This window comes from Saimiri boliviensis, chromosome X, assembly GCF_048565385.1.
Source record: "Saimiri boliviensis isolate mSaiBol1 chromosome X, mSaiBol1.pri, whole genome shotgun sequence".
Taxonomy (NCBI): domain Eukaryota; kingdom Metazoa; phylum Chordata; class Mammalia; order Primates; family Cebidae; genus Saimiri; species Saimiri boliviensis.
The window spans coordinates 54,270,375-54,290,673 of record NC_133470.1 but is presented as its reverse complement, the minus strand read 5'-3'; the positions used below and the strand labels follow the sequence as shown (position 1 = coordinate 54,290,673).

General features: G+C 35.5%; 1 protein-coding gene across 3 annotated transcripts in view; it reads left to right on the top strand.

The window, feature by feature from the left end:
- The window catches only part of ZC4H2 (zinc finger C4H2-type containing), a 121,711-nt gene that overhangs the window by 55,202 nt on the left and 46,210 nt on the right, over positions 1–20,299 (top strand). The window lies entirely within an intron of this gene.

Sequence of the window (20,299 nt, the reverse complement as noted above, 5' to 3'; positions counted from 1 at the left end):
ACTTTACTTCTTTTGGCCTCAAATTCTTCATATGTAAAAATGGAGCTAAACATATCTGCTCGTATAGTTCTGATGAAGATTAAGTTTTTTTTTTTTTTTTTTTGAGACGGAGTTTCGCTCTTGTTACCCAGGCTGGAGTGCAATGGCGCGATCTCGGCTCACCGCAACCTCCGCCTCCTGGCCTCAGGCAATTCTCCTGCCTCAGCCTCCTAAGTAGCTGGGATTACAGGCACGCGCCACCACGCCCAGCTAGTTTTTGTATTTTTAGTAGAGACGGGGTTTCACCATGTTGACCAGGATGGTCTGGATCTCTCGACCTCGTGATCCACCCGCCTCGGCCTCCCAAAGTGCTGGGATTACAGGCTTGAGCCACCGCGCCCGGCCGAAGATTAAGTTTTGATATCATAAAAAGTGCCTAATACGGTTGCTGGAGCAGAGTAGTCAACACGAAAATAATAACTATTGTGATTAAATAAAGCCTTTCTTAACAGACGGTTGCTTTCAGTTCCTGGCACTTACAGATTCTTAATAAATGTGAACTGAATGATTGAAACCCTTGCCACCCATGGTAATGTTTTTTCTTCTCTGAGGCTACTGATGCTATAATCACTCCACTAGGTTTACTATCTATTTGCGTTCAGTATTTTTTCATTGCAAATGTAATGATTGAGTCCTGCTTATGGCCAAAGCAGAATGATAGGTGATATGGAGGTTAAAGAGAGAAATATGGTTTAGTGCCAGTGTCTAGAAAGCTCTTGTGTATATGATTATTCTGATTTCAAGTTGCTTCATACATAAATCTGTACTTTTTAGAGGGCCCAGAGGACCATGACTGTGTGCTTTGGGCTAGTCCCTTTTCCATTTTGGACCTTCATTTATTCACCTCTGAAATAAAAGAGGATAGATTTGATGGGTGACTTTCAAATAATGTTCTGATGAGCCCAAGGAATTCCAGGGATGGTTATAAGGGGCCACTGCGATAGAGTCAGGTGATGGTTGAATTTGAGGACAGATTAATGACTCAGTGGGGGGGGTCCCACTTCTACTTCAACCCTAACAGTTGTGATTTGTTCTATTTTCTATATTGGATCTCCATCAGTTATTTTATTTGAAGGAAGGGATCTTATTAATCCACAGGAACCAGTACACTTCTGGATAAATAGTGCTTGCTTAATACAATCTTTAAGTCTGCTTGATTAATGGAAGTTTGTAAAGAGAGGAAATTTGGTATTGTGAGTGCATCTAAACAGTGACTGGCATGGTGCTCTATGTGTAGATTAGAGAGCTGAAGGGCCTTTTATGTAGATTTAATCTTAGCTCAAACTTCTAAATTGCTAGACAGAGAATGGAAGGCTGGGAATTAGATGCAAAACCTGAAGAGCATAGTAAAGGCAATGTACCTCAAATGCAACAAGTCCTTATTTATTTATTTATTTGGCCATCACACTCCTTCTCATTCCTCCTGGCTGCCTTAATCAACCAGCTTTTTAAAAAATCTATTTCCTTTACATAAGCGTTTAGACAAGTCATTTATTTTTTCTGGGAAAACACGCACATGCTTAGAAGTTATGTTTAGTGTGCATTGTGGGTTTAAATTTCATTCTGGGTACAGTAAGAGGTCATTACAGGATAATTTGAGTTATATTTTATATACCATTGGAAACATCCATTTCAAGTGTACAATTCAACAAGTTTTAATAAATTTAAAGAGTTGTACAATCATTACCATAATATTTTAGAAAATTTCCATCATTCCAAAATGAGCTCTTTGTTCAGTTTCAGTCTATCTTTGTTCTTACCCACAGCCCCAGGAAACCTGTAATATACTTTCTGTTTATATAGAGCGGCTTTTTCTTGATGCTGCATATAAATAGTTATACAAATATGGTCTTTTGGGTCTGTCTTCAGTCATTTAGCTTATTGTTTTTGAGATTCATTCACATTGTAACATGTAGCAGTATTTCATTTCTTTTTTTTGACAAATAATATCCCATTGCATGGATATCCCACATTTTGGTTGTCCACTCACAAGTTTATGAGCATTTCAGTTATTTCCACCCTTTTGGCTCTTTTGAATAATGCTGCTCTGCACATTTGTGTACAAGTCTTTGTGTGGAAAAGTATTTTCATTTCTACTGCTTAGATCCTCAGGAGTGAGATTTCTGTTTCATATTGTAAGTATATGTATAACTTTTTAGGATACATGTGTTTTTGAAAGTGGTTGTCCCAGTTTCCATCCCAAGAGGGAGTGTATGAGGGTCCCAATTTCTCTACATCCTCAACAATACTTGTTAGTGTCTGCCTCAAAAAGACATTATAGCCATCCTAGTGATGTGATGTGGTAGCTGTAATTTTAACTTGCATTTTCTTAATGACCAATCTTGTTGAGTATCTCTTCGTGAGTTCATTTGCCACCCATATATCCTCTTCTGTGAAGTGTTTATTCAAACCTTTTGTTCATTTTTCAGTTGGGCTGTTCATTTACTGATCGTGAGTTTTGAGTGTTCTTTAAATTTTCTGGAAACACATTTTACCAGACACTTGATTTACAAACATGTTCTTTCAATCTGGTACTTACCTTTTCATTCTCTTAACAGTGTCTTTTAAATTACAGAGTTTTGTTTTGTTTTGTTTTGTTTTGTTTTGTTTTTTTTTTTTTTGCTTGTTTGTTTGAGACAGGATATCCCTCTGTCACTCAGGCTGGAGTTCAGCCGTCCCACCACGGCTCACTGAAGCCTTGACTTCCTAGGTTCCAGCAGTTCTCCCACCTCAACTTCCACATTAACTGGGACTACAGGCATGTGCCACCATTTTTCTTAATTGTTTTGTAGAGACAGGGTCTCGCTATGTTGTCCAGGCTAGTCTTGAACTCTTGGGCTCAAGTGATCCTCCCACCATGGCTTCTCAAAGTGTTAGGATTACAGGTGTGAGACACCACACCTGGCCAGAAATTTTTAATGTTGATAAATCCAATTTATCAGTATTTTTTATGAATTGTGAGTTATTGTGCCATTTAGGAAAAATGTTTGCATAAGCCATATTCACAAAGATTTTCTCCTATATTTTCTTCCAGAAATTTTATTTTTAGGTGTCATATTTAGGTCTGTGATCCATATTCACTTAATTTTTTTGTATGAGGCAAGGTAGGAGTTAAAGATTTTTGTTTACATTTGGATGTTCAGTTGTTTTACTATCATTTGTTTGAAAGACTACTTTCTCTACAACATCCCCTTTGTACCTTTGTCAAACATCACTTGTCCTTTTATCTGTGGGTTTATTTCTGACCTATCTGCTTCATTGCTTTGTCTATCTTTATGCCAATAGTTTGCTGATTTGATTACTATATCTTTATAATAATTATGGAAATCAGGTCACATACATTCTCCAACTTTATTATTCTTCCTCAGAAATAATTTTAGCTATTGTAGGCACTTTGAATTTCTATGAGTTTTAGATTTCACATGTCAATTTCTACCAAAAACCATACTGGAATTTTAATAGGATTTTGTTGGATCTATAGTTTGTTAGATTTCACAAGTGTAAAGTGAAATAATGTCCGATTTCTGTTCTAAGATCTAATCCAAGATACCACATTGCATTTTTATGATTCCATTGAACTTCTTGACTTATGAGCTATAATGCTGTTTTATTATTTCAATGGCTGCTTTAGGGTTTATAATATACATCTTTAACTTATCACAACCTACCTTCAATTGAGCTCATAATACTGCACATATAAGGTAAGAAACTTATAACACTACATTTCTCATTTTCTGGCCTCTGTGCTATTGCATTGTTGTACTTTTTGGTTTAAACTGTTGATCATATTTTTAAGTAACTTAATTAAGGAGGAAAATAATCATGGTATTTTTCTATGTAGTTACCATTTTCACTACTCTGTATTCCTTTACTTTGCTACATTTCCCTCTGCTGTCATTTTCCTTCTGCTTGAAGGGCTCCCTTTAACATTTCTTGTAGTGCAGGTTTGCTGATAATGTAGCATTTTAGCTTTTCTATGTGTGAAAAATTATCATTTTACCTTTGTTTTCAAAGTTGTTTTTCCTGGGTAAACAATTCTATATTGGCATGGATTTTGTCAGTACTTTAAAAGTGACACACCACTGTCATCTTTATTCCATCGTTCTTTGGTCCTCTTTGTATAATGTGTCCCTTTTTATCTTACTGCTCTAAGATTTTCTTTTTGTCAGTGGTTTTGAAAAATTTGATTATGGTATAACTTGGTGTCACTTTCTTTATGGATCCTATGCTTGGAGTTTGATGAATTTATTGGATCATTTATTGGATGTATAGCTTTTATCTAATTTGAAAGATTTTTGGCCATTTATTCAATTATTTTTTTAATTACATTTTAGGTTTTGGAGTACGTGTGAAGAACATGCAAGATTGTTTTTATCCTCCTCTCTCTTCTTGGTCTTCAGTTACTTGTATTTTAAATTTAATTGATTAATTAAATTATTTTTAATTTAATGATTTAACTTAATTTTACTGTGGTAAGAACACTTGAGATCTATACTTAACAAATTTTTATATTTCCAATACAGTATTGTGAACTAAAAGCACAATGTTGTACTGCAGATCTCTTGCAGCTATCATCTTGCACAACTGAAACTTTATACATAATGAATATCAGCTCTACAGTTCCCCCTCTTCAATCCCTGGCAACTGCCATTCTACTCTCTGCTTCTATGAATTTGACTACTTTAAATACCTCATGTAAGTGGAATCATGCAGTATTACTCCTTCAGTGATTAGCTGATTTCACTTAGGATTATGTCCATGTTATCTCATATTGTAGAACTTCCTTCTTTTTTAATGCTTAATAATATTCCATTACATAAATATACTACATTTTTAATCCATTAATCTATTGATGGACATTTAGGTTATTTTCATATCTTGGCTATTGTGAATAATGCAATGATAAAAATGTGAGTGCAGATATCTCCTTGAGATCCTGATTTCAATTCTTTTGGAGAAACACACAGAAGTAGGAGTGCTGGATCATATAGTAGTTGTATTTTAATTGTTTGAGTAACATTCAGACTATTTTCCATAGTGGCTGCACCATTTTGCATTCCCACCAACAATGAACAAAGATTTCAATTTCTTATCATTTTTGGCAACATCCTTTTTTTAAAAAAATAATAGCTATTCTAGCCAATGCAATGTTATATTTCATTATAGTTTCGATTTATATTTCCCTGATGATAAGCAACATTGAGCATCTCTTTATATACCTGTTGGCCATTTTTATGGTCTTTGGAAGAATGTTTATTGAACTCCTTTGCCCAATGTTCAATTGGGTTAATACTGTCTGTACTATATGCGTTGTAGGATTTTCTTATATTTTGTACAAATTTATCCATTATCAGATATATGATTTGCTAATATTTCATTCTTTATGCAGGTTGCCCTTTTATTCTGTTGATCATTTCCTTTGCTGTGTAGAAACATTTTAATTTGATGTGATCCTACTTGGTCATTTCTGCTTTAGTTGCCTGTGCTTTTGGTGTCATATCCATTAAATCACTGCCACAAACAAAGTCTTGAAGCTTTTCTCTTATGGCTTCTTTCAGGAGTTTTGTATTTTCAGAAGTTATGGTCAGTGTTTAATACATTTTTAGTTAACTTCTATGTATGATATAAGATAAGGGTCCAATTTTATACTTTTGCATGTGGACATAGTTTTTCCCATGGCATTTATTGAAGTGAGTATCATTTCTTACATTGTGTATTCTTGTAAACTTTGTCAAAGGTCAAGTGACTGTATGTGGGTGGATTCATTTCTCAGTTCTCTGTTTTTTTCCATGGCTTCTATGTTTGTTTTTATGGCAGTACCATACTGTGTTAATTACTATAGCTTTGTAATATATTATAAAATCAGGGAATAGAATTGTTCTGGCTATTTGGAGTTTACCTGAATGTTAGAATTGTTTACTCTATTGCTGTAAAAAAATGCCATCGGGATTTTTATGAGGATTGCATTGAATCTGTAGGTTGCCTTGAGTAATATGGTTAAGTCTTTCAATCCATGAACACGGATGTCTCCCCATATGTTTGTGTCTACTTTAATTTCTTTCATCAATATGTTATAGTTTCATTTATTGCTAAGTATTTTGTTCTTTTTGGTACTATTATAAGTGGGATTGTATCTGAATTTCCTTTTCAGATAGTTTGTTGGTAGTGTATAGAAACACAACTGATTTTGTATGTTGATTTAGCATCTTGTAACTTTACTCAATTCATTTATTAGTTCTAACAATTTTTTGGAATTTTTGGGGTTTTCTACAAATAAGATTGTCACCTGAAAATGGCAATAATCTTATCATTTTCTTCCCAATTTTGGTGACTTTTATTTCATTTCTTGTCTGATTGCTCTGGTTAGGTCTTTAGGACTATATCGAATAGAAATGGCAAGAATGGACATCCTTGTCTTTTTCCTGATCTTTCAGTGTTTTACCATTAAGTATGAGTTAGCTGTGGGCTTTTCTTATATGGCTTTTATTATCTTGAGGTAATTTCTATTTTTAGTTGTTGAGAGTTTCTATCATGAAAGGGTGTTGAATTTTTTTCAAAGGCTTTTTCTGCATTTATTGAGATGATTATGTGACTGTTATCTTTCATTCTGTTGATTTGATATAATATGTTAATTGATTTTTGTATGCTGATCTATCCTCATATTCCAGGGATAAATTCCACTGGTCATGTTGTATGATACTTTTAATATGCTGCTAAATCTGTTTGCTAGTCTTTTGTTGAAGATTTTTATGTATATATTCATCAGAGATAGTGTCCTCTAGTTTTCTTTTTCTTTTTTTTTTTTTGTGATACCTTCATCTATCTTTATTATTAGGGTAGTGCTAGGCTCATAAAATAAGTTTGGAATTGTCGCCTCTTCACTTTTTTAGAAAAGTTAGAAAAGGATTGGCATTAACTCTTCTTTACACATGTGTCAGAAGTCACCAGCAAAGCCATCTTGTCCTGGTTTTTTCTTTGTTGGGAAGTTTTTAATTACTGATTCAATCTCCTTACTAATTAAAGCTCTATTCAGATTTTCTATTTATTCAGGACTCAGTCTTCCCAGATTGTATGTTTCTAAGAATTTATCCATTTTGAATGCTACCCAATTAGTTGATACGTGATTCTTCATAGGAGTCTCTTATGTTCCTTTCTACTTCTTTGGCATCACTTGTAGTGTGTCTTCCTTGATCTCTGATTTCCATTAGTTGATTATTTTCTATTTTCTCTTAGTCTAGCTAAAGATTTGTCAATTTTGTTTATTTTTTTTAAAGAATTCTTAGTTTAATTAAAAATTTTTAATTTTTATTTGGCTTATTTCTGCTCTCCTTCATTCTTTTCTTCAAAACTGACCAAGAAATCACATGATTAATAGAACTATTAGCTAATGACATTAAAAGTTATTATGAATACATTTCATATGTTCAAAAAGCTTGAGGAAAAACTGACAAAATATAGACACAGTAGAGATAAAAAAAAGATGCAAATAAAAAGTCTACAGATGAAAACTACTATGTCTAAGATTTAAAAATTCTTAGTTTAGACAAAGAGGGAGCAAAGGTTGGTGAACTTCAAGAAGTAGTAATAGAAATTATCCCAAACAGGCCGCGCACGGTGGCTCAAGCCTGTAATTTTGGGAGGCCGAGGCGGGTGGATCACGAAGTCAAGAGATCGAGACCATCCTGGTCAACATGGTGAAACCCCGTCTCTACTAAAAATACAAAAAATTAGTTGGGCATGGTGGCGCGTGCCTGTAATCCCAGCTACTCAGGAGGCCGAGACAGGAGAATTGCCTGAGCCCAGGAGGCGGAGGTTGCAGTGAGCCGAGATCGCGCCATTGCACTCCAGCCTGGGTAACAAGAGCGAAACTCCGTCTCAAAAAAAAAAAAAAAAAAAAAAGAAAAAAAAAAGAAATTATCCCAAACAAAATACGTAGAGTTAAAGATTCTTAAAAACCAACAGTGTCAGCAATTTGTAGGACAACTTCATTTGGCTACAATTACAGGTAACTGTCATTAAAAGCAAAGAAGAATAGTATATAATGATAAAAGAGTCAATTCACCAGAAACATATAACAATTATAAATATATATACACCCAATATCAGAACACTGAAATATATAAGGAAACAATGACAAACTGATGGGAGAAATAGATAGAAGGACAATAATAATAAGATACTTCAACACCACACTTTTAATAATGGATGGAACAGTCAGACAGAAAATAAATAAAAAACAGCAGGCTTGAGTAATGCTACAGACCAAATGAACCTCACAGACATATAAAACATTAAACCCAAGGGCAACAGAATAGACAGTCTTCCTGACTGTACACAGAACATTCTCCAGAATAGGTCAGTTAGGACAGTAAGCACATCTTAACAAATGTAAGAAGATCAAAATCCTACTAAGTATCTTTTCTGACCACAATGAAATTCAACAGTAGAAGGAAAACTGAAAAATTTACAAATACCCATGTTAAGGGTTATATTTTTTCTGCTTATTTGCACATCTGGTAATAGTAAAGTGTGATTGGATGCCAGAAATAGTGATTTTTATCTTGTTGGTTGCTGCATGTATTTGTATTCCTATACTTAGTATCAGTTTTATCCTTCTGAGTCTTGCCGTTAAGCATAAAGTGGAACCAAAGTAGTGTCTAGAATTCATTTTCCTCAGTACTAATGCAAAACGCTTCTTTGTACTTTAACTAATGTTTTATGAATTGTGAAGTACTTCTACCTTAGCTGTTGGAAATAGTCACTCTTCCTAGGTCCCTGTGGGCTCTGATCACTGTCCCCTTTGGGTGGTTATTTTCCTAGTTTTCTTATATACATGTGCTGATCAATATTTAACTGAATGACTGATGGGGATGGATCCTCTGAATATTGAGAGAGTTCTCTTTTTTTGTCATTTTTTTGAAAAATGAGAACAGTGCTATTGCAATAGAATTCTCTTTCTACATAGAACTATGCTCTCCAAAACTCTTTTCTGAAAATTTTTGATACCTTGGCTTCCCCAGAGTCATGGCTCCATTTTTTCAATTGAAGAAGACTACCAGACTCTGACTGAGTTTCCCTTCCCTGCCCTGCGACCTAGAATATTTCTCTAGGCATGAAGATATGGCAATCTTAAGGCTCATCTAAGCTTTTTCATCTTTTAGAGATCACTGACCTTACTTACCTGAAGTATAGTGACTTAAGTGCTATTTTTTCATATATTTTGTCTGCTTTTTCTTTTTTTAGTTATGACTTGGAGGGTAAACCTGGTCCCTGTTACACTATCTTGACTAGAAGTGAATGTCAAGGTTATGTCTCAAATATGGTTTCAAAAGATTAGATGTTGTCATTTAAGACACATATTTTACATTTAAAAATCTAAAGTCAGGGTAGTTCTTAAAATCCATTGATGTTTTAATCATGCTTAAACATGTATCTGCTGTTGGGTAAGATGCAGTTGTGGTGGTGGTGTCAATATCTGAGCATATGTGAACTTTGCCATGACTATTCATATTGTCTTCTCTTAAATTGAATTATATCCATTGTTGGCAACATGCACTGTCCATGGTTGCCATCATGTGTTGAGGTTAATTGTCATTTTAAATGTCTTTGAAAAGCTTTTACCATGATTATACATCGAAGTAGAAAGCTATTTTGTATGAAGAAAAACTCAGAACAGAAAAGTCTGATAAAAATAACCTATTAAATAAGTCTACATTAGGTCTTTCAATTTGTATAAAATGTAAATTTTGAATTATAAGAAAACGATTTTTTATAATGTAGCATTTTTTAAGTAGTATACAAAATAATATATACCTTACCTTCACCCTAGATTCAATTAAGTAAAATAACTGATTAGCTAGGATGTTAGTAATACTAATCCAAGAAAGTCCTAAAATAACAGTGTTTAAAACACTACAGTCTTAATTCTCCTTCACATTATTGATCTGGGAACAAGGTATCTGTGGTTTGTGGTGGTGTTTGGTATAACAGGAACCCAGGCTATTTTTATATTGTTGCTTCACTGTATACAGGGTGTTGCCCTCATCTATATGATTCAAGATTGCCTGCTTCTGTGTACACATTTTATCCAATAGGAAAATAGCAATGGACATGGTTCCTCCATTTATAGTCACAATCTCGAAGTTGTAGACATCACTTTTGCTTCCATAAAATTGTCCAGAAAGTTGAAATATGGTCACAAATAGCTGCAAAAGTGATGGGTAATATACTCTTTATTCCAGATATCTACATGCCCAGCTGAAAATCAGAGACTCTGTTATTATGGAAAGAGGGGAGAATGAATTTGGGGAGACAAGAAGTATTTGTGGTGTTTAAGAGAGAAATAAGATTAGCTCAGGGTATATTCGGCTACAGGTCTCCAATTGGGTGCCACCACCAATACATTCTTAATGCTGCAGCTTTCTGAATGCAAACACAGACACCAGAGCCCTTATGCACTGCTGGTAAGAATGTGAACTGTTACAACCATCCTGCTGAGCAAATTGGCACTGCTTAGTCAAAATAAGAATGCACATTACCTGGGCCTCTGAAATCCCACTCCTGGGATAAATCTCCTCTCCCACCACCAAAAATAAATTACTATGACAGAAAGAAGGATATTCATTTAAATGTTTTTTTGGAGGTGGGGAGATGGAAGCAAAGTGGAAGTCTGTCCCTGAAAGAGTCAGCAGATAAAATGTGGTTCATAGCCATATATAGGAGCAAGGAATTCTGGATCTTAAGAGTGCTATGTAAAAACCATATTCTGTAAATTGGCCAATATAACAATTTATATATACATATATATGTATATATATACACACTCATATATATATATATATATATATATATATATATATACACACACACATACATATATATGTATATGCACATACAGGCATGTGCCATATAATAATGTTTCAGTCAACAATGGACCACATATACCATAGTGTGGTCCCATAAGTTTACAGTGGAGCTGAAAAACTCCTATCACCTAGTGACATACCCATTGTAACTTAATAGTGCAATGTATTACTCACAGGTTTGTGATGATACTGCACTGCCAGTTGTATAAAAGTCTAGCACATACAATTATATATAATACATGATATTTGATAATGAAAACAAATGACTATGTTACTGATTTATGCATTTACTATACTATACTTTTTGCTGTTATTTTAGGATGTACTCCTCTTCTTTAAAAAAAAAAAAAAAAAAAAAACAACTGTAAAACAGGTTCAGGCAAGACCTTCAGAAAGTATTCCAGAAGAAGGCATTGTTTTCATAGTTGGTAATAGCTCTATGCCTGTTACTGCCCTCGAATACTTTGCAGTGGGAACAAGATGTGGAGTTGGGAGACAGTGATATTGCTAATCCTAATCCTGTGTAGACCTAGGCTAATAGGCGTGTTTCTGTTTTTCTTTATTATTTTATTTTTGAGACCTAGTATCACTCTCTCACCCAGGCTGGAGTGCAGTGGCACGATCATTGCTCACTGCAACCTTGACCTCCCAGGCTCAAACAACCCACCTCAGCCTCCCAAGTAGCTAGGACCAGAGGCATGCACCACCACACCTGGCTAATTTTAATTTTACTTTACAGAGATGGGGTCTCCCTTTGTTGCCCAGGCTGGTCTCAAACTCCTGGCCTTAAGCAATCCTCCTGCTTTGGCCTCCCAAAATGCTGGGGTTACAGGCTTAAGCCACTGTGCCCAGCCTGTATCTTTAACAAAAAAAAAAGTCCAAAAAGTAAAAATAAGTAAATAAATTCAAACATTGGAAAAAGAAGCTTATGAAATAAAAAATAAAGAAATAAAATATTTTTATAGCTGTACAGTGTGTCTTTGTGTCAAGCTAAGTGTTATTGCAAAAGAGTTGTTAAGAAAAAAAACTTTAGCCAAATTAAATTTAAAGGAGTTTAACTGCGCAATGAATGATACATGAATTGGGCAGCCCTTAGAATCACAGGAGATGCAGAGAGACTCCAGCACAGCCATGTGGTGGAAGAAGATTTATAGACAAAAAAAGGGAAGTGACATACAGAAATTGGAAGTGAGGTACAGAAACAACTGGATTGGTTACAGCTCAGTGTTTGTACTATTTGAACACAGTTTGAACCCTCAGCAGTGTATGAGTGGTTGAAGTAGGGTGCTAGGACTGGCCAAGACTCAGCTATTGTTACAAGCATACTTCTAGTTTAGGTTTTAAATCTTGTCTACCTACTAAGTTAAGTTACAGTTTGTCCTCAAGGACTCAAATATAGAAGTACAGAGTCCCTCCCATTAGTTCCCTTTAATAATTCCTCCATTTTGTTTACTTTCTCAATTTTGAAATGGTGACCAAAATCTTAGTCATCGATGTCACTATCACCATAATAAATGTACTTATTTGGTCTTGAAACCCATTGGAAAATGGAACAGTGGGTTTTGCAAGGTGGGAACAAGGACGAAGTAGAGGGTACCTCCTTATGCTGGAACGTCCTGTTTGCAGGAGAAAGACAAAATCTGGTCTGTTCTAGGATCTATGGGTTTCCTTAAGGTCTTAGTTCGATTACGTCATATTTAGTTTGAGTGACTCAATGTTTGTTTGGTTTGGCCTGTTAGGGCCTACAGACTGAGCAAGAGCTCAGTTCAAAAAAATGGTCTCCCATAATTTTGTTTAAAATTCCCCTTTTTGGGTCAGGTTCTCACTTAGGTGAGAATGTGACCAAAATGTAGGGTCTTAGTCCCACTCTCATTTACAATCATTTTGGGCTTCTGGTCTCAGCATATCATTCATAAGTTACTGTGTCTTCATGGTCACATATTTTTTTCAGCTCTTATCTTTCCAGTTGAAAAGAGACCATTTGATATTCTACAGATGGCTGCATGCAAACATTAAAAACCTTTGAGAGAATACAGCACACAAGGGAGACTACTATTATGACTATTAGGAGGATAATACCAAGAGTTTGTAGTATGATCCTTACCAAGGTTCCCATAAATCAAACCACCTAAAATTAAACAGATTAAAGAATGAGCTAGATAGAGTCTACTCACTTAACTAAGCAGTATTTCTTTCAATAACCTATAGCTAAGTTTTTATACTCTACATTTGATGTATTTCTCCATAGATGACAAGCACCAGCAGCTGCACAGATACTTTTCTGTTTAGCCAATTATATTATTTAGCATAACTTTCACAAGATAAATTAAAGTCTTTTATGTAACTATAGCCTTTACAGTAGAATCTGCTCTAGAGCCCATTATGAGGGATACATTTTTAATCATTGCTTCTTTTACTCCAAACCACAGAAAAAGGATCTAACAAATGATGCCCTCTAGAAGACTGAAAGCCTCCTCATAATGTTTGCTTTAACCCATGATGTGGGTTAAGAGGTGAACTAATGTTCTCTTTCTGTCTGATCATGAAGCAACATGTGTACCATTGAAGTTTCTTATCTACATTGAGACTTCATCTTTTATCTTTCAAAGTATAAGCTTATCCATGTATGAGGCAGGCTGCAAAATTCTTCACACATAAAAGTATACTTCATAAGTGCACACAACAGATCCTCTTTTCACTTCTATTCATAGAGGCATAAGCAAGGGAAAAACATTTAGACAAGAATCTCATGATAGTAGAGAAGTTTTCATCCGCGATCTTGGGAAAAGTTTTCAATATCAAGGATGCCACCTTCTTCTGTGGAAAAATTTCCCTGGTTATCTTTACTTTAAGGGTTCCACTGGGTGTACAGTTCCAAGAGTGTGGAGGGACCCTTCTCAGTTGTGAAATTATCAACCCAAAATTCAAGGGTCTGAAGTGTAGACGGCAAATACAGCCTTTCTCTGATGTTCTTAGAATATCCAATCTTTGGGTTCTAGATTGTGAAGGGGTTGATTGTCCTCAGTCAGTGAACCATAGAAAACTTTCTTTACCTGGTGAAAACACTCTGTAGCATAGTAATCTATTGTTATAACAGCAACCCTCTTGCACAGGAAAACTTTTATACAACCAGAAAAAAAATGCATTGAATATGACAGTTGAATGAAATTCCTTTATAAAATGTTTAAATGGCCCGTCAGGTAACCAAATGTACCTGAAGCTTTGATCCTTTTTCCAGGAATATGGGTTTGAAAAAACATATATTGGTCATAAACTATTTTAGCAATTTAAAAGGCACCACATCAATATATACTTAATTTTGATCATTTTATCTTTTGCATGATGAGTCATGGAATACAAAACCTTTAATAACAAGAGCTCTAAGGACTCAGGAGAGACAAAGTGGCTGTCTTGCTTCTCCATGAGTCCATGTTTAATTAACATTAGACTTATGTCTTCTTGAATACCAGTTGTTTTTCCAAATTAGGTGCATAGCATTGATAACTGATGAGTTATCATAGGTCATTTCACTTAGACCATGAGGTTTATTCAAATTGCATACCTAAACATTTCAGTATTGGCTGATTTAGCATTCAAATCTGGTAGAGTATTTTCTTATAATTCAATTAATTTTTGTTCTACTTGAGTTAGCAGTTTTATAAGCCAGTCAGTCTTTTCATCAATATTTCACGAATTCTTATTCAGTCCAAATGATATGATTTTAAAGTTATTAGAAACCTGTATTGAAGAGTGCTTTTCCGGGTCCTTTCCATTCTTTCATGAAACTCCTAAAAGACACCATATTCTAGGATTTTGCATGCTTGTGAAGTTTTTCAGAAACAGGATCAGCATTAAGTAATTAACTGTGGAAACGACTTCAAATGATTACAGTTAAAAACACAATTGAAAAGGAAATTTGATTATTTCTGAGGTCTACAATAACTTACCATAATAGCCATAATTATGATTGATAGAATAAACTGACATATTAGAAATGTTGAAATCTCATATAATTTTGGAACATATATTAATGTCATTCACTAAAATATAACCTGAAGAAAGTTAATTTTTTTGACAGTGCTTCTCCTGTAACGTAACATGTCAAATAGTTCTGTTTACCTCTCTTTCAGATGCTTCTGGGGTGCAGCATTTCAAAGTTAGAAGTCAGAAAAGATAGTTTTGAAGCTGAAATTTGATTTTGGGAAGCCTATCAAATATGTAAAAGGCTTAAACACTTCAGTATGATGAAATAGAATTCCATGTACCATAAGTCATTTATTTAGCCAAAATTATGACTCAAAAAATTTAAAAAGGTAAAAACCTTTACTTATTGATAGAAAGCTTACCTTTCAAAACAAATTGTCTCCTATCTTTTCCTTCTTTTTTGGTAGTTCATTCAAAAGGCAAACAGAAATCTTTAATTATCTTTTACTATTACATTAAAATCTTGTTCAAGAGAGAAAGCAAAATTTCACTCTGGCATTAGTGTACCATGAATGCTAACCCTAATTCTTAAAAAATCGTATAGACAAATTGATTCAGTATTAATCATTTTGACCATAAGGTGAGATTCTCATAAAGCTTTTATTACCCTTCACAGATTTTTGTTAAAGAGCAGATTAGAGCTCTGAGAAAACCCTGTTTTACTTTTATTTTAATGTTCAATTTATGGAAAAAACAAATAATACCTCTTTAAGTTTAGTCAGTATGTTTACACACGGAATTTGTTTTACAAGATTTTTATAAACCTTTTATCTAATTTAAAACAATCCTTTAGTTTTCTAATGTAGGCAGATATTTACATTCCCATGCCCTCTTATAATCTTTTACCAAAAATACTTTGTACTGTCTTCACACACCTTGCATATAAAACTGTTTTTTCAGTAGTCTCAAATACATGTTATAATGGTAACTTTCAGGAATTTTTATTTTTGGTGAATACCAGGCAAGTAAGTAAGTCTAATTATGTACTAGGTTTGGAGCCTAGGAACTCAGACATATATTTATATCATTCACTAACATATGGATAAGGTGTGGCTCTCTCATCTTTTCTGTTAGACTTTGCTGCTTCCTGGGTTAATATTTATGCATGTATAAGCCAGAGGAACTCAGTTCTTCAGAAATTAAGAATTCCATTTATTTTTTTTTATTTTATTTTTTTATTGCTTTTTAGGTTTTGGGGTACATGTGATGAACATGCAAGATTGTTGCATAGGTACACACATGGCAGTGTGGTTTGCTGCCTTCGGTCCCCTCACCTGTATCTGTCATTTCTCCCCATGCTATCTCTTCCCACCTCCCCACCCCCCGCCCCTCCCCCTATTTCCCCCAACGGACCCCAGTGTGTAGTGCTCCCCTCCCTGTGTCCATGTGTTCTCATTGTTCAACACCCGCCTATGAGTGAGAATATACGGTGTTTGATCTTCTGCTCTTGTGTCAGTTTTCTGAGAATGATGGTTTCCAGGTTCATCCATGTCCCTACAAAGGACGTGAACTCATCCTTTTTGATGGCTGCGTAATATTCCATGGTGTATATGTACCACATTTTCCCTATCCAGTCTATCATCGTTGGGCATTTGGGTTGGTTCCAGGTCTTTGCTATTGTAAACAGTGCTGCAATGAACATTCGTGTGCACGTGTCCTTGTAGTAGAATGATTTATAATCCTTTGGATATATACCCAGTAATGGGATTGCTGGGTCAAATGGGATTTCTATTTTTAGGTCCTTGAGGAATCGCCACACTGTCTTCCACAATGGTTGAACTAATTTACATTCCCACCAACAGTGTAAAAGTGTTCCTATTTCTCCACATCCTCTCCAGCATCTGTTGTTTCCCGATTTTTTAATGATCGCCATTCTAACTGGTGTGAGATGGTATCTCAATGTGGTTTTGATTTGCATTTCTCTGATGACCAGTGATGATGAGCATTTTTTCATATGTTTGTTGGCCTCCTGTATGTCTTCTTTTGTAAAGTATCTGTTCATATCCTTCGCCCATTTTTGAATGGGCTTGTTTGTTTTTTTTCTTGTAGATCTGCTTTAGTTCTTTGTAAATTCTGGATATCAGCCCCTTGTCAGATGGGTAGACTGCAAAAGTTTTTTCCCATTCTGTTGGTTGCCGATTCACTCTACTGACTGTTTCTTTTGCCCTGCAGAAGCTGCGGAGTTTGATTAGGTCCCATTTGTCTATTTTGGCTTTTGTTGCCATTGCTTTTGGTGTTTTGGTCATGAAGTCCTTGCCTACACCTATGTCCTGAATGGTTTTGCCTAGATTTTCTTCTAAGGTTTTTATGGTATTAGGTCTGATTTTTAAGTCTTTAATCCATCTGGAGTTAATTTTGGTGTAAGGTGTCAAGAAGGGGTCCTGTTTCTGCTTTCTGCACATGGCTAGCCAGTTTTCCCAACACCATTTATTAAACAGGGAGTCCTTTCCCCATTGCTTGTTTTTGTCAGGTTTGTCGAAGATCAGATGGTTGTGGGTATGTTGTATTTCCTCTGAGGCCTCTGTTCTGTTCCATTGGTCTATATCTCTGTTTTGGTACCAGTACCATGCTGTTTTGATTACTGTATCCTTGTAGTATAGTTTGAAGTCCGGTAGTGTGATGCCTCCTGCTTTGTTCTTTTTGCTTAGAATTGACTTGGCTATGCGGGCTCTCTTTTGGTTCCATATGAAGTTTAAGGTGTTTTTCTCCAGTTCTGTGAAGAAGGTCATTGGTAGCTTGATGGGAATAGCATTGAATCTGTAAATTACTGTGGGCAGTATGGCCATTTTCACGATGTTGATTCTTCCTAACCATGAACATGGAATGTTTCTCCATCTGTTTGTATCCTCTCTTATTTCGTTGAGCAATGGCTTGTAGTTCTCCTTGAAGAGGTCCTTTATGTTCCTTGTTAGTTGTATTCCTAGGTACTTTATTCTCTTTGTAGCAATTGTGAATGGCAGTTCGTTCTTGATTTGGCTCTCTTGAAGTCTATTACTGGTGTATAGGAATGCTTGTGATTTTTGCACATTGATTTTGTATCCTGAGGCTTTGCTGAAGTTGTTTATCAGTTTCAGGAGATTTTGGGCTGAGATGATGGGGTCTTCCAGATATACAATCATGTCATCTGCAAATAGAGACAATTTGATTTCCTCCTTTCCAATTTGGATACCCTTTATTTCTTTTTCTTGCCTGATTGCTCTGGCTAGAACTTCCAGTACTATATTGAATAGGAGTGGTGAGAGAGGGCATCCTTGTCTAGTGCCAGATTTCAAAGGGAATGCTTGCAGTTTTTGCCCATTCAGTATGATATTGGCTGTTGGTTTGTCGTAAATAGCTTTTATTGTTTTGAGATATGTTCCGTCAATACCTAGTTTATGGAGGGTTTTTAGCATAAAGGGCTGTTGAATTTTGTCAAAAGCCTTCTCTGCATCAATTGAGATAATCATGTGGTTTTTGTCTTTGGTTCTGTTTATGTGGTGAATTACGTTTATGGACTTGCGTATGTTGAACCAGCCTTGCATCCCTGGGATGAATCCTACTTGATCATGGTAGATGAGCTTTTTGATATGCTGTTGCAATCGGTTTGCCAGTATTTTATTGCCAGTATTTTATTTTATTTTATTTTTGCATCTATGTTCATCATGGATATTGGCCTGAAATTTTCTTTTCTTGTTGAGTCTCTGCCGGGTTTTGGTATCAGGATGATGTTTGTCTCGTAAAATGATTTGGGAAGGATTCCCTCTTTTTGGATTGTCTGGAAGTTTCAGAAGGAATGGTATCAGCTCCTCTTTGTATGTCTGGTAGAATTCGGCTGTGAACCCATCTGGACCTGGGCTTTTTTTGGGTGGTAGGCTCTTTATTGCTGCCTCGACTTCAGACCATGTTATTGGTCTATTCAGGGTTTCGACTTCTTCCAGGTTTAGGCTTGGGAGGATGCAGGTGTCCAGGGATTTATCCATTTCTTCCAGGTTTACTAGTTTATGTGCATAGAGTTGTTTGTAATAATCTCTGATGATGGTTCGGATTTCTGTGGAATCTGTGGTGATATCCCCTTTATCGGTTTTTATTGCATCAATTTGGTTATTCTCTCTTTTCTTTTTTATTAATCTGGCTAGTGGTCTGTCTATTTTGTTGATCTTTCCAAAAAAACCAGCTCCTGGATTTATTGATTTTTTGAAGAGTTTTTTGTGTCTCTATTTCCTTCAGTTCTGCTCTGATCTTAGTTATTTCCTGTCTTCTGCTAGGTTTTGATTTTTTTTGATCTTGCTCCTCTAGCTCTTTCAATTTTGATGATAGGGTGTCAATTTTAGATCTCTCCTTTCTTCTCATGTGGGCACTCATTGCTATATATTTTCCTCTAGAGACTGCTTTAAATGTGTCCCAGAGATTCTGGTATGTTGTGTCTTCGTTCTCATTGGTTTCGAAGAACATCTTTATTTCTGCCTTCATTTCATTGTTTATCCAGTCAACATTCAAGAGCAAGTTGTTCAGTTTCCATGAAGCTGTGCGGTTCTGAGTTAGTTTCTGTATTCTGAGTTCTAACTCGATTGCACTGTGGTCTGAGAGACTGTTTGTTATGATTTCTGTTCTTTTGCATTTGCTGAGGAGTGATTTATTGCCAATTATGTGGTCAATTTTAGAGTAGGTATGATGTGGTGCTGAGAAGAATGTATATTCTGTGGATTTGGGGTGGAGAGTTCTGTAAATGTCTATTAGGTTTGCTCGGTCCAGGTCTGTATTCAAGTCCTGGATATCCTTGTTGATTTTCTGTCTGGTTGATCTGTCTAATATTGACAGTGGGGTGTTAAAGTCTCCCACTATTATTGTGTGGGAGTCTAAGTCTCTTTGTAAGTCATTAACAACTTGCCTTATGTATCTGGGTGCTCCTATATTGGGTGCGTATATATTTAGGATCGTTAGCTCTTCTTGTTGCAGTGATCCTTTTACCATTATGTAATGTCCTTCTTTGTCTCTTTTGATCTTTGTTGCTTTAAAGTCTATTTTATCCGAGATGAGAATTGCAACTCCTGCCTTTTTTTGCTCTCCATTTGCTTGGTAGATCTTCCTCTATCCCTTTATTTTGAGCCTTTGTGTATCCTTGCATGTAAGATGGGTTTCCTGGATACAGCACACTGATGGGTTTTGGCTTTTTATCCAATTTGCCAGTCTGTGTCTTTTGATTGGGGCATTTAGTTCATTGACATTTAGGGATAGTATTGTTATGTGTGAATTTGATACTGCCATTTTAATGCTACCTGGCTGTTTTGTTGGTTAGTTGATGCAGATTCTTGATTGTGTTGATGCTCTTTTACCATTTGGTGTGTTTTTGGAGTGGCTGGTACTGGTTGTTCCTTTATATGTGTAGAGCCTCTTTCAGGAGTTCTTGTAGAGAAGGTTTGGTGCTGATGAAA